This window comes from Hyaena hyaena, unplaced genomic scaffold (assembly GCF_003009895.1).
Source record: "Hyaena hyaena isolate Hyena2069 unplaced genomic scaffold, ASM300989v1 scaffold_309, whole genome shotgun sequence".
NCBI classification, from domain to species: domain Eukaryota; kingdom Metazoa; phylum Chordata; class Mammalia; order Carnivora; family Hyaenidae; genus Hyaena; species Hyaena hyaena.
The window spans coordinates 1612556-1625053 of record NW_024080941.1 but is presented as its reverse complement, the minus strand read 5'-3'; the positions used below and the strand labels follow the sequence as shown (position 1 = coordinate 1625053).

Sequence of the window (12498 nt, the reverse complement as noted above, 5' to 3'; positions counted from 1 at the left end):
CTTTTTTTAATATCATACTGAATGTTAATGCTATGAGACAAGAAAAGGAATAAAACTTGCACAGATTTAGAGAAAGAAATAAAACTGTCTTTGTCCACAGATGACAAATATCCATGTAGAAAATCTCAAACAACAAAAATATCCTGGAACAAACAAGCAATAATAGCAAGATTGTAGGATACAAAGTGTATAATAAAGTTAATTACCTCATATGTTATCAATAAATAAGTTGACGTTGAAATTAAAAAGACAGCACCACTCATATTACCACAAAAAATTAAATCTGCACATTGTTAGATCTTGGAGTGACGTCGCTGGCTAGCTGATGAACTTGCAAGTGTAGATACTATGCTATATGAGGGGCCAGTCTTTTGCAACAGCACAAGGGTCTCTGGCCCAATGAGTGGAGTTTGATAGTAATGTTTGCGCTAAGTTAATTTTTTTTTAAAAAAGGGAAGAAGAAAAAAATTAAAAATTGAAAACAATTTAAAAATTTTTTTAAATGAAATACTTAGGCATATATCTGGCAAAATATGTATGAAATATATCTGTGGAAATCTACAGAGTTCTAAAGAAAAAATAAAAGAAACTCAGAAAATTTTTAAAAAACAAAGGCAAGCAACTTGCATACTTAGTCTCTTCATGGAACTTTATTTTCATGGAAAATAAAATGAAAAAAAATAACCTCTTATTAGTATTCTATTTTAGAAAGCAAGAAAACCATTAATCTAGGAGAGACCTGTGAAATGTACCTTTTATTATCACTACAATTCTCAATTTAATGTGTTCATACATTTCCTTTTTATGACAGAAATTAGCATTAGGAAATCACTTTTCTTTAATTACTAAGTAGCGCCTCAGGTAAAAAGAATTACATTTCCTGTGATAAGAGTTCAATGGGGAAAAGAAAACATTTATGCTAATAACAGTTTAAGTCTTCAATCCATAGTGCTCTCACAGTCAGGAAAAATAGTTTTAAGCCTTCAGCAAAAAGATGAATCATCAACAAAATCAGCAACTAAATTTTAGAACTAGAATTCATTACAACTATAGCAAAACCTGTATTTGAATATTCAACTGGTTTCTCTTTTTTCACAAATGTTTATACTCTCTTCTCTTCCTTATTCTTTCCAAGGCTAAAAATCAAATCCATTGAACCTGCCAAAACTATTATTCCTGATATTATTTATAGAGGAATAATTCAAAACCCCATGGCTATAACTGATTTTTGTGAGACACCGAGCTGTTGCAAAAAAGGAGCACTATCTAAATATTGCTTCAGTCCAATATTTAACAGGGTTTCCCAAATGACCACCTATAGAATAGGAAAATGAAATACTAAAGGGAATTTTATTTAGACATCATAATGTGATATTGAACACATAGTTAATACATATTAAAATTTTTTAAATTGAAGTTTTGGCTGGGCTGAGTAGTTGCTCAAGCTATTCACATGTTATTTTCTGTAAACTAATACCATTCAAACAATGACTATGAACTGCTAGAGAATGTTTAGGCCAGATGCCATGGGTGAAGGAGGCAGATAGAAACAAACAAAAAATCTTTTGTTTCTCCAGATAATGGTTTTCTTTTTTACTGAAGTATTCTACTAGTAATCATTACTTTGTCATTTTTCACTTGTAGAAAGAACAGGTCCCATTTTACCCATAACTATATTTTTGATTGATTTTGTTTCCAAGCACAATGCTAAATCATGGATGCTAAATCATGGAGTTGTGTAGACCAATAAAGACTAATTAAAAAAAAAAAACAAACAAAAAAACACCTGCACTGTAAGAACTAAAGTGAGGCATAGACACAAACATAAGGTAAAATGTAAGCTAATGGAAGCAATATGTCATATTGTTTAAGATGTTTGAATATTTCATCAAACTGCCTGAATTGGAATCCTTACTCTGCCACTTGATAGTTGTATATCTTTGGGCAAGGGTACAAACTTTCTAGGCCTCAGTTCCTCATTGCAGTAATGGGAATAACTATTTCTCATTTCATAGAGACATTGTGAATTAATGAAATAGCATTGTAATGTAAGTTCTAAGAACAGTCTCTGGAACATTGTAAGTGTTTATTTTTTATGATGCTTTGGTCTGAATATAACTGAAAACTCATTAAAGTCAAAAGAGAAAATACAGAGGTAAGATAAGCTTTAGGGTTGATTGAAATAATAATTCAGTGATGAAGTAAAACATTTTTTTTCTCGTTTCTTGTTGAAAGTGATACAGTTCTACTCACTGCAGAGCTGGCAAAGGCAAGTAAGATAGAGAGCCAAAATTACCTGGAACTTAGAATTGCATTGCTGATACACAATGGGAATAAAAAGTATATGACAATAATAATAATGATAATAGGCATTCAACCACAATATCATTATAGGAGATAGATATAGAACACTAAAAATATATCAAGAAGGAGAAAGTATTGCATTGGCAGTTTGCGAAATAAATTGGGAAAGTGTTATCAAAATATGAACTGAGATTAGAAGAAAGGTCTGAGAATTTCAAACTGATAGAATAAGTGAAAGATATAGTCATGAATGTTACAATATGCAAAATCATGTAGACATTTAAAACAAGTATATCATTTATTTACGTCATAAGTTGGATATTTTAAAGGAATAAAACTTACACAAAGGCATAATTAATAATTTCCGTTCTCACCTCATCTTAAGTAACAGAATCAAATTGTCTTTCCATTACATATTCTTGAATCTCCAAGATTACACAATGCCAAATTACTTTTTATTCTCTTCATTTTTTACTATTTAGCCCAATTCTTCCGTTTAGTTAAATAGGTCATAAGCACTTTTTCAAGGTAATTTTAGTTAATAAAAGTCTATCTTATGAACAAAGTAAAGATAAGTTGTGATTTCTCCCTTTCTTCTGTATCCTTACTGCTCTAATTTTTCTTACATACTCAATTCTACAAAGTCAAAAAAGGAAAGAAAAATTATTAATCACCATAGTATTGGTGAGGACAAAATATTGGACCATTTTTCTCATTAAACCAAAATGTTTTATGGATTGATTCTAATCAACATTAAGCTAATTTTCGTCATATTTCAGCACAGATTTATTGATTTTCCTCAAGTAATATCTATAGCAAAATACTGTATTATAGTTTTGTAACCAAATGATTAGGTTTTTAATTTTTGGCTTGCAATTTATAAGTTGAATAACGTTGACTAAGTGATTTAAAATTCCTGGGTCATTTCCAAAAATATTAATGTATATAATAAACCTTTCTAACTACCTTGCAGGATTAAAATAAGGATAAAATTTATTTAAAAATATTAAAGTAATATTATTATATCAATAAAATAATAGTATGATTCTAAGTAATCCAGTTAATATACTGACAAGCATTTAAGATAAATACGAATGCATTTCTTGAATTTTCTAGGTGGAAAGTAAGTAACTCAGAAATTTTCAAGAAAGTAATCAGAGTAAATTGCTGATCTGCCGTTATGGATGGATACAGATGTCTCTTCCTACAAGAAGCAGGCCCATCTGGGTATACTGCAGCTTCACTGCTCTGTGAAAGCTTCCTGCTGAACACAACACAGCTAACTCTAGAGCAAATTGAATAAGTATGTATTCATCTTCAAGTATGCTAGCCATTTATTTTGCTGTCAGGAAATGTTTTTATTTGTTGTTGTTGAGTTTCACATCCCTAGTAATTTTATTGCACATTTAGGCGAGAAATCATTAGCCACTCTTCTATATGGTTGAGTGCTTTGACAAGCAAACTGAAACTTGGAAATCATGTCATATTCTCTGAGTTATGTGCTCTGAACAACCGTGAACGAAAGATATTCTAATGAGGATTCATTCATGCACAAAATTTGTTAAGTATAACGGCTTACACTTAAACCTATTATGTGAGAGTCATAGTTCTTTATAATTCTTATTTTAAAAATAACCAATATAGTAATGGAATCTCAAAATATTTAAAGAAGATTTGCGTGGAATTCATTTTACATTGTTCAGGTCAGAACTAGTAAAATCTATAAAAGGTTAATTCTGTATTAATAGAGCTGTGAATCTGTCTTCCTTTGTTTTCTCTCCATAGTTCTGCCCTGAGATATACCACACTTTGTCTCCTTGTTGATATTGACTCTTGAATCTGCCTCCTACCTCAAGGCCTTTCCAAGTATATGCTGGCCAAAAATCAAACATTTAAGGTTGGGAGGAATATCAAACAGCTTTCTTAAATCTCCCTGTGCTTAAAGTGGCACTGCTGCTCACTGTCCTGCATAAAAACAAGGCCCTCACACATACATAATGATCATGATTGATATCTTCAGGCTTCATCCATTGGCCTCCTCTGTAATGTAAGTTATTATAGCTTCCAGGAGCTTTTGTAATACTGTACTCTCTTCTGGCTTACAAAAATGTACTCTTGTTATATTTCTTATACCTATTCTTATATACTTTTTGCATTTGGATGGTAAGATAGTTACTTTCCAGTGGCAGTTGATTGCGCTAAGGGACTAATAGCTGGTAAAACATTATTTCTGGGTATGTCTTCAAGAGAAATTAGCATTTGAATCAGTAGACTGAGTAAAGAGATCTATCTCTATCAAAGCAGAGTTTGGGTTGGGGACATCAGCCATCCACTGAGGACGGGAACAGAACAAAAAGGTAGAAGAAGAGCAAGTTTTTTCTTTCTCTTGAGCTGGGATATCCATCCTTACCAGCCTTCTGACATCAGAACTTCTGGCTCTCAGGCCTTTGGATTCCTTTGTACTTGGGATTTATACTAGTTTCCACCACCCCACAAAATTCTCAGGTCTTCGGGCTTGGACTGAATTACACTACCAGCTTTCTTTGTTCTCCAGCTTACAAATGACAGATAATGAAACTTCTTAGCCTCCATAATTACAAGAGTCAATTGCATTAAAAATCACCTCATATATCTATATCTATCATATTGGTTCTGTTTCTCCACAGAACCCTGACTAGCAGGTATGGTATTATTCTCAGGTACAATAACTTTTGCACAGTTCCTCTGGTTTCAAATACTTCATGTATATAACTTCATGACAGAACAGATTCTGTGTTTAAACCACTTTCCTGAACTTCAGAATTTTATTTCAGATGTATTCCTCATTTGAGTAGCATGCCCTGTAGAGTTCTGTTGCAGAGAACATAACGCTCCTGCTGGTTTGAGTAGAATGAGCTCTTCTAATTGTTAGGAAGACAAAAGACTGCTTCATTACTCAGTATCCATTAGTTGATAAAGCTTTTGGATTTTACTTTTAAATGTTTTTTATATATTGTTGCTCATATAAGTGATCATAATTCTGATCTATAAAACTTATTCTCAGTCTGTTAAAATACTAGTCAGATTGTGCATAACTTTTACCTGTTTCTAAAACATGTTTCATATTTCAAAATGTATACATGACTGTTACTTTCCTGTGGAAAACACATGTACAAAACAATGGGGAGGGGGCACCTGGGTGGCTCAGTCGGTTAGGCATCCAACTTCGGCTCAGGTCATGATCTCACAGTTGGTGGGTTCGAGCCCCATGTCAGAATCTGTGCTAACAGCTAGCTCAGACCTTGGAGCCTGTTTCAGATTCTGTATCTTCCTCTCTCTCTGACCCTCCCCTGTTCACACTGTCTTTCTCTCTCTCTCGGAAAAAAAAAAAAAAAAAAAACAATTAAAAAAACAAAAACCAATGGGGAGGTAGGACTGTCTTTTAGAGCCATGATTAAATTCATGTTCTAACTTTGGCATGTTTATTAGTTGAGATTCATTGTAAGAATTGAAAAGTAATGTATTCAGTTGCTAAACAACTACCTTCAAGAAAAAAGTTATCATGATTTCAGACTTGTATGCCAAGTTGCTTAAATATTTATCATAATTTATTTTTAAAAAGGAAATAACTATTCATTTTCCTTATAGCTGCCCTGATCCCCACTTCTTTTTTATCATAGTAAATTAATAAATGGCACTACCACCTATAAAATTAACCAAGTTAGAATCATGGGGATTATTCCTGGCCATCTTCCTCTCCAAACCCCTCATATCACTTATGGCATGCTCTCGTCAGTTCTGCCTGAAACAGAACCCAATTTCATGATTCATAACTGTGCAACCTGGCTTTCACAGAACAATCTGTTGTACGGTAGACATAAGACAAAAGACACAACTGGAAAAAGGAACAAAGCCTGAAGGGATTTAAATAATTGACCTATAGAGTAAAACCTTTAAATGTGTGTATAAAGAGATAAAATATATCTACACACATTTAAAATTAGCAGAATATCAGACACTAAGGTAACCAGACTTGAAAAAGATCCTAGAATTAATAGATATTAAAATATCATCTTTGGAATTAAAAATTCTATGAATTATTTTAATAAAAAATTAAACAAAGCTGAAGAATTCAGTCATAAAATAGGCCAAACTATCCAAAGTTCATGAAGCACATTGAAATAGAGAGGTGAAACATATAAATGTTTTCCCTAAGTGCCCATTTCTGCCTCTTTGCTCATCTTTTAGCTCCAAATGTGATACTTACATGATACATCCTGTTTTATAATTCTGTTCAGAATGACATACTTGGCCTGGTAGTTTCTAATGATAGTAATATTGGTAATAGAAAAGTGGGAAGATAAAATATTCAGAGGCATTCTAACTTTCCATAACATGCTCACTAACACACACAAAAAAGCTGTCACCTTTGCTGCCTACATGAAGACCAAGTCAAAACAATCATCTTGAACTGTGTTTTACTCAAATATGCATACTTTCTAAATCATACTATAAATTCCCTACTTCTTGTAATAGAAAAAGTGGAAAGATAAAATATTCAGAGGCATTCTAGCTTTCCATAACATGCTCACTAACACCAAAAAAAAACCTGTCACCTTTGCTGCCTACATGAAGAACAAGTCAAAACAATCATCTTGAACTGTGTTTTACTCAAATATGCATACTTTATAAATCATACTATGAAATCCCCAACTTCTTCAGGTTTATTTTTTTGACTGAAAATGCAAATTGTATTTTGAAAGCAATTTTTCTTCAGTATTAAACATTTTATTTCATAGTTTTTAATGTTTATTTTTCAGAGATACAGAGACAGAGCATGAATGGGTGAAGAGCAGAGAGAGAGGGGGACACAGAATCCAAAGCAGGTTCTGGGCTCTGAGCTGTCAGAACAGATCCCGACATGGGGTTCAAACCCATGAATTGTGAGATCGTGACCTGAGTCAAAGTTGGATGCTTAACCATTTGAGCACCCAAGCGCCCCAGTATTAAACATTTTAAATATCTCAGAATAAAAATAAGGACACTGCAAGCTCAAATTCCAAATATTATTTTAGTATTTTTTAATATTTAGTGATAATTTTATAATATACTCATGTTAGCTTAGTATCTAATTTTCTTAAAAGTTCAGAAAATTATGTATTATTGTCGGCATTTATTAGGATGGCATATATTTAGTTAACCATTTATTAAAAGGAGAATTAAGTTAATTTTAGATTGATAGTAGATAGGTGATAGGTAGGTAGGTAGGTAGATAGATAGATAGATAGATTTTCTTTTCTTCATTGGATCCTCAAAATGGTAGAGCTCAAATTTATTTACAAGTACTTTTTTTCCCTAAATTTTAGCATATCATGTATCCTTTTTTTAATGTTTATTTACTTTTGAGACAGAGAGAGACAGAGGGAGAGCAGGGGAGGGGCAGAGACAGAAGGAGACACAGAATACGAAGCAGGCTCCAGGCTCTGAGCTGTCAACACAGAGTCCGACACAGGGCTCGAACCCATGAACCATGAGATCATGACCTAAGCCAAAGTCAGACGCTAAACCAACTGAGCTACCCAGGCCCCTCACATATCACATATCCTTATATCAACTAAATATCAAAGGATTATTAGAGAAAAATTATGCTTCTTATACTTTTGGCAAGAAATGATTTCACAGTTTTGGGTAATTCTATTTCAGGAAAACACATGCAAAAGTAGAATTAAGGAGCAGGGAGGATTTTATTAGTTTCTGACTTTCTTAGACCTGCCAAAATATGTTAGCTTTGCCCAATAACAGCCAACTCAATTCCTGAAATAAGGGAGCTTTAGAGTTTTCATTATCAGCAATATGTAAAGTTCAAAGATGTTATTTTTGTTCTAGATTAAATGTATAAGCTACTGTCAATTGGATGTTCTGGATGCTCCTTTGTTACTTTGTATCACTGTTATGACATAGTTTTTGGTGTGTTTTCCTAATTAGCACCCTGTGCATTTGTATAGCTTGGAAAATTGCCTTCAACCCATGTCCACTTGGTTAGGTATTTGTCATGAGAGTTTAGTCAGTTCCTTCCCAAGGAAACTTACTTTGCCAATTTTTTTTATTTCTTCTACTCACACAGACAGCTGACTGTGCCATAGCTGGAATTGTTTCCTGGAGCCACATTGGCACAACCCCACTTGCTGGGTATTCCCAAAACTTAAACACATTTCCATGTTGAACATCTTTTTTAGATCTCTTAAATACTTTTATAATGGAAAATGAAAGTTTGGTTTGCCACAGAATCTTTGGACTCAAAATATAGTTCTAGGCTACTGATACTTCCTAGGATCCAATTCTATAAAAAATTCTGTATCTTTAGGCTTGGACATTACCAATAGATATATGTGATATCTATACTGGACTCTATGGATGCTTTCAATAAATGAAGACGGGCACAATACTGACAAAAAAGTCTAAAGTAAGAGGAAATGAGAATGCTATAATGGATTTATTATGGAAGACCAGATAACCTACTACCTGATTATGTTCTCTTGGAGTGTTCAAATATTCTTTTCATTTAAGATAGTAAGGAATCTGCTAAGGGACATAGCAACATCTCTGAGAATCTTGATAATGGCTATTGTCTGCATAGTGTGATTCTCAGTAGGAGGAAAATAATATGTACTAACTAATAATCAGCAGATAAGGTGGGATTTGGGAAAGGCAAACCAGGTGACAACATTCTACCTTTGGAGGCAAGCTGGACAAAATTAATATGTAGTGGGTGGTGTGACCTGAGTGTTTTTCAAGATAAATTGATCTTTAGGACACTGTGATAATAACTAAATAGATTATTATTTTCCTAAAAGGGAGATAGACAGCCAACTTTGGTATATTTTTATTTATATGATGCAAAGCTGGTGAGCAGCTATGGTAATGGAAAAGACTGGTCTTTCTTCCAGTTTTCAAATCTAATGTACTTCAAAAATCTAAATAATGCCACAAATCTATAACCTGTTGTTTAAAAATTGTGACCAGGTATGTGACCAGAAGACATGAGTAGACACTTTTTCAAAGAGGAACACAGATGGCAAATAGACACATGAAAAAATGCTATAAATCACTCATCATCAGGGAAATACAAATCAAAACCACAATGAGATACCACCTCAGACTTGTCAGAATGGCTAAAACTGATAACTCAGGAAAGAACAATGTGGTGAGGATGCAGAGAAAGGAGAACACTTTTGTACTGTTGGTGGGAAAGCAAATTGGTTCAGCCACTCTGGAAAGAGTATGGAGATTCCTGAAAAAGTTAAAAATAGAACTGCCCTACGACCGAGCAACTGCACTACTAGGAATTTATCCAAGGGATACAAAAAGCCTGATTTGAAGGGGCACATGCACCCCAATGTTTATACCAGCACTATCAACAATAGACAAAGTATGGAAAGAGCCCAAATATCTGACTGATGAATGGATAGAGAAGATGTGGTATTTATAAACAATGGAATACTACTTAACAATGAAAAAAAAAATGAAAATTTGCCATTTGCAGCAATGTGGATGGAACTAGAGAGTATTATGCTAAGCAAAATAAGTCAGTCCGAGAAGGACAGATATCATATGATTTCACTCATATGCGGAATTTGAGAAACTCAACAGATAATCATAGGGAAAGGGAAGGGAAAATAAGATAAAATAGAGAGGGAGGCAAACATAAGAGACTCAAATACAGATAACAAATTGAGGATTGCTGGAGGGGCAGGATAGGTTAAATGGATGATGGGCATTAAGGAGACACTTGTTTGGATGAGCATTGGGCCGTCATCTGTAAGAGATGAATCACTGGGTTTTACTCTTGAAGCCAAGACTACACTGTATGTTAACTAACTTGAATTCACTTAGTGTGTGAGCAGTGAATGAGTGAATGATTGCTTCTTGATATTCATCGGTAGGAAGAATCAAAAGCAATGAATGGTTCTTTGGAATTAGCAGCAATACACATTCATTGTCTCACCTCAAAGCTGTTAATTCCTTTATTCTCTATTACAGCTTAGACTGCAGGGACTTTGATCAACTTAATTTTCTACCAGATTTTTCATTAGTTCAATATATTGATCATATCATCTTAATTGGATCCAGTGAGTGGGGAGTGTCAAATATCATAAATTGTGTAGATAAATGTGTGTCGGAGGGTGGCAGGTAACTCAGCAAAGCTTAAATGGCCCTTCACAATGACAAAATCTTTAAGATTCCAGTGGTCTGTGAGGTGCTAGGATATGCTCTTTATGATAAAGAACAAATTTTTGCACCTCTCAGCTCCAAAGAGACAATGCTTCATGAAGAATTTTGGCTTTTGGAGATAGCACCTACCACATTTGGGGCTAGAACTAGAACTAATTTCTTGGGAAACTCAAAATATAGTTGTTTTGAGTGGCATTCAAATGCTCTGAATCAAATTAATGCTGTAAGGAAAGCATACATGTCCCTTAATCCATACGACACAGCATCTTTGATGGTACTTAAGGGATGCACAGTGGGAAAGGATGCAGTGCAGTCATTGAAAAAACTTAATTGGAGAGTCACAGTATTCTAGAGAAAAGTAACAACATATGTAGCCAAGAATCATTTTTCTCCTTGATAATCAACCTCCTGATATGTGGCTAGGACAATAAATGACTGAAACCCAAGCTGAATATCCAATAATTCATAAAGTTTTTCAGGCCTAGTTGCAATTCATTATATAATGGAAGTGTGCTTTAGAGCTCAGGCTCAAAAAAGTTCTGAAGTCACAGTAAATTATATGAACAGGTCTCTTGGACTCTCATGTCACTTTCTTCTTTTTTTTTAATGTGTATTTATTTTTGAGAGAGAGAGAGAGAGAGAGACAAAGTATGAGTGGGAAGGGGCAAAGAGAGAGAGGGAGACACAGAATCTGAAGCAGGCTGCATGTTGTCAACACAGACACAGGGATGAAACTCACAAGCCATGAGATCATGACCTGAGCCAACCGACTGAGCTACTCAGGCAACCCTCATGTCACTTTCTTCTGTTCCTCTTCTTCAACTCCTATCTCCAACCTCATTGAGAATTTCCTATGGTCAACTGACAGAGTTAAAAAATGCCTTGGCCTTGGATAAGAAATGGGTTAGTGCAGTATGTTGCCGCTAGCCAGAAAGAATTTCTGCCATTTAACATCCTCTTTCATGAGTATCAATCAAAAACAATGAAACAGAGAAGTCCTTCCACTGGACAGAGATGGGGTGAACTTGGCCACATCAAATTAATATGAGGGGAAAGACAGCTTGAAGTACTGATACACACTGACTCTCAGGCACTGATAAGTGCTTGGCCAGTTTGATTAGGAGTCAGTAGAGAAAACTACTGGGAGATCTGATCAGAGAAGTCTGGGGAAAGAGTTAATGAGAATGGATGTAAAGTGTATATATCATTTTATTTCACGTTAATCCCCAACAGAGAACATTTATCCCTAAAGAATGTCTCACAACCCACTTGGACAGGAACAGAGGCTTCACGGATGTGTAATCCAGAGTCACACGTCTTCACATTCAGGAGGCTCCACATTTGGTTTAATACACTGCAATCACCTTGAAATTCAGAGGGAATTTTCAATGAAGATTCCAAGTTTTCATTTTGCACTTGACCCCACAAATTATTTCACCTGTCTCAAACAGGATAACTTGCCCCATGGATGACAACTTGCCTCTATCACATGCAACTCCAGTATTTATCCAGTGGACCTCATTATTAAAGTTGTGATTTTGACCATGATAGAGGCTATTAATAGACCTCAAACCCCAGTACTTTGTCTCAATGCAAATCTTTTTGCTTGCAGGGCACCTGGGTGGCTCAGTCAGTTAAGCATCTGACTTTGGCTCACGTCATGTCAGCTCAGGTCATGATCTCACAGTTCGTGGTTTTGAGCACCACATCACACTCTGTGCTGATGGCTAGCTCAGAGCCTGGACCCTGCCTTGGATTCTGTATCTCCCTCTCTCTCTGACCCTTCCCTGCTCACATTCTCTCTCTCTCTCTCTCTCTCTCTCTCAATCTCTCTCAGGAAAAAAAAAAAAAAACATTAAAAAAATCTTTCTACTTGCACTTTAGAAGTGAGCTTATTCTGCTGGCTAATATAATTAATTCTGGTTATCAAAAAGATAAAGATTGCTTTTGCTATTTGGGGCGCCTGGGTGGCTTAGTCGGTTA

The 12498-nt window shown here is 34.7% G+C and overlaps 1 long non-coding RNA gene and 1 other non-coding gene across 2 annotated transcripts in view; both read left to right on the top strand.

Annotated features, from left to right (window-relative positions):
* Positions 1-282: 282 nt before the first annotated feature.
* Positions 283-434, top strand: LOC120242500. The gene has a single exon (XR_005531098.1). It is a non-coding gene; the product is annotated as a small nucleolar RNA SNORA62/SNORA6 family (small nucleolar RNA).
* Positions 435-3426: 2992 nt separating this feature from the next.
* Positions 3427-12498, top strand: part of LOC120242488 — a 19037-nt gene continuing 9965 nt past the window's right edge. The window contains exons 1-2 of the long non-coding RNA XR_005531093.1: positions 3427-3607; positions 4090-4351. This is a non-coding gene — a long non-coding RNA (uncharacterized LOC120242488). The remainder of the gene's footprint in view (positions 3608-4089; positions 4352-12498) is intronic.